The sequence below is a fragment of the Lontra canadensis genome, unplaced genomic scaffold, assembly GCF_010015895.1.
Source record: "Lontra canadensis isolate GAN:19392208 unplaced genomic scaffold, GSC_riverotter_1.0 scaffold23, whole genome shotgun sequence".
NCBI lineage: Eukaryota > Metazoa > Chordata > Mammalia > Carnivora > Mustelidae > Lontra > Lontra canadensis.
Window position 1 is genome coordinate 1,529,271 of NW_022631017.1, and position 3,512 is coordinate 1,532,782.

A 3,512-nucleotide genomic window follows, 5' to 3' on the forward strand; every position below is an offset into this window, starting at 1 on the left:
GCTGTGCTCACGCGACCAGGAGTCTAGAAAGCAAACCAGTAGAGATGGCAACAGACCCGAATGAGCCAACTTGAACCAGCTCATAACCACACCCCCCTCTTTTACAGTGAAAATGCAAGTTTCCAGGGTCATCCTGGAAACTTCAAAATCCTAATTAATACCTGGTGAGTATCTTCACACTTTTCTTCAATGACCCAAATATGTGAGTATTCAACTATTCAGTGTGCAGACTGAGTATCCACGCCTACCTTAAGTCATTTCTTTATCATGCTACTTACTCCTGTGTCACTTCACCCCTCCCTTGGGTGAATAAGACATTGAAGGCTACACCCCAACCATTTTACTGTTGCTTAGCAAGTTTTACAAAGGGTTGAGCTAAGAGAAGATATTTATAGGGAATGTACATTGTATCTGTGTATCTATCTAGATCTCCGTATCTATACAGCTATATCTATATGTAAAGGGGAAGAGAGGGAGAACATTCCACCAATATTTAAAATATATCATAAATATATAAAATGCTTAATTTGCCAGAGTATGACATATTTTTAATTGTCATTAAAATTGCCCAGAATAGCACCTCTATTGGTTATATGTTCAGTGAGCATTAGAGGTTTTCCAAAAGAAGAGACAGAATCATTAGTTATTAGAGCACTGAATACAAAGGAACATAGATCTTCACTAAGTGAAGTTAAGAACTAGGAGATTTTAAAGGATATATTGAAATTTTTAGAAAAGAATTCAATCTTGGCTGTGACTCACAAGGCTCATGCACAGGAAGGTTTGGGTTGCAAGTTTCCTAAAACAGAAAGCAATTTCATTATTTCCTACCACCACCCTTGCAAATCCATTTCCTAAATTCACTCAGCCCTGCTCCAGGATAAAATCCTGAGTGATGAGGAACTCTCAAAACACACAGGACCTGGTAGTGTTTCTACTGAATTTGGATTTTAAAAACCTTACAGAAGTCTTTGATGGGTCCCATAAAAAGAAACACACACACACACATATATATAGTGTCATTGTCTACCCCCAATACTAAAAGTTGACTGGTGTGTTATTCCCAAGATAAAGCATACTGCTGATGTCATAACTTCCTCTGGAATGATTGTTAATTTTTTGCTTTGCAAGGGGTAGAAATACTAACCATGATTTATCACTTTTGAACTTGTTATTTCAAATTGAACCAATAGATGTCACTGTTCAGCCCTCTAGGAAGCCATTTGGGACAGAACCCATCAGCCTTCAGGTGGAATTTATGTCCTATGCCCCACAGTTGGTGACCCACTGATAAGCCGAAGTCTAAGGATGCCATTCAGCCTCTCTAAAAGACACAGATTTAACCTATTCCTAACTTCCAACTTACAGCTTAAACAGGACTTCTCAACCCACCCGTGACTTTCCTAGTGTCTAGTGGCTGAGGCATGGTCACCTTCCACACACAGTTTGAGGACAGTCACATGGTTAATGTCCATTCAGAATCCTTCTTCCTGGGAGCTATAAGAAGTGGAGCTGCCAGAAGGAGAAAGCTCTGGCTGCCAGCCTCCCTTCCTCCACCACCCGCCCGCTGCCATCTCAAGTGTTGCCCCAAGTCCAGATTTATCTTTAGAACTCCTAATTCCCTTTTGATTGTGCCTCCTTCTGGCAAATTCTCTCCCCACCACAGATTCCCCATTCCCACTGCCTGACCGGTCCTGTCCTCTACTTCAGCTTCAAAATCATAAGATGAGGGTTTGAGTCCTGCTCTAATACCCACCATCTGATCTGGAGCAGATCATTACAACTTTCTGGACCCTGGTCATTTCATCTATAAAGTGAGTAATATCATTCTTACCCACCATTCATGCTTCTAGTAGAAATAATATGACATTGGATGTGAAACACATTGCAAATGGGGAGTACCGTTTGCTTATTACATCCTGGGGCACCTACTTTTCCCAAACTTCCCATCCATGAATTTACAACTATTGAATGACAAATTTCCTTTGGGGTCCTATGCCAAATAAATGTGTGCTTGGGTAATAACTGAAGTAATTATTGAATATCTACTATTTACCCAGGATAAGGTAGAATAAGAGATATGTATCATAGACTTACCTAGACTTAATGAGTATAACTATCATTTTGGACAGAAAAAAAAAGATGCAATTAATGATCAGAAAATAATAATACAAGATGCTGACATATTTGGTTTTAAAGCAAAAAGATAATTATGTGATCTGAGAAATTAACCAGATGGGGAGTTTTAATGGGCAGTGAGAACCGCGGAGTATGTTTTCAGTAGGGGAATGACATAAGCAAGGATCTGGAGGCAAAACTGAACACAACACACCAAACGGACAGAAGCGATCTGCTTCACTGGAATAGAACCCATGACGGTGAGAAGTGAGATCTACCTTGGCTTGGTGAAATGGGGTCTTGTTCTAGGGGGTCTAAAATGCCTAGCAGGGAAGCTACTTTTGATGTATCATATGTGGGCTTTTCTTTTCTGGATCCACTGACCAGAATCTGTATTATTCAAGTCTGGCAATAAAACATTTGCAGGTAGGTGTTCCCAATTCTTTTCAGCAGTACAGCTTAGGTAGTTCCCTGAGGCAGAACGAGACAAAGTAGAAAGTCCTAGAAAGCAGGAAGTAGAAAATCCTATACCTATTGGTTATTCGGGGACTGTTCCTCATACACTGCAAGTTCATTTTCAGCTCTACACCTTGCACATGGGGTTCCCCCTACATGAAGCATCTGTTCCCTGTCTTCCTAGTCTTATTCAAATTCCACTTGACTGTCAGGTCCCTGTCCACCACCCACATCCTTCGGAAAGTCAATCTGGCTCCTTCGGTACCTGCTTGAGAAACAGCCTCTCTTCTCTTCACTCCTTAAAGTTCCTTGAGAGGTACTTCATCATGCTTAAATTACTTAATTCTTCTTGCTTACCCACCGGGGTGTAAAATAACTTTCAGTCCTAAAGGAAAAGGTGGAGGCACCAATGCATAGAAACAGAACATCACGGGCAATGGGTTCATTCTCATTACCCTGCAGGGGTGTTGTTTCATCTCTGGAGTAGGATGAAAGCGGGATGCAGCAAAGGGACCATCACAAGTGTTTCTTCAGAACAACACTAACCATACTACTTAAAATAATGAGCGCAGCCCACAGTCTTGCTTCTACTTGTTCAGAGATCCGCCTTAGGGAATTCCTTTTTAAGTAGTGAGTAGGCCTGAGTGAGTTACTTCACTGTGTAAATACGGTAAGGCTGTTTGGGTATATGCTTTCTGGTTTTACCTCCTGTGCTGAAAGAGTGCCTATGCCACTGGCTTCCCATTCCATCTTCCCGCGAGCTCAGAACCCCCACCGCCGTATCTCCCGGTCCCTGGGAGAGCATCCGCGATCAAAACCAACGGTTCTCAGCCAGCTGCACATCTGAGTCATCTGCACGCTTTATACTTTTGCTTATTTTGTGTGTTTGCTGTTGGTTGGGTTCTAGCTGTTCCTTAAACACCGTGGTCTAAGGACAA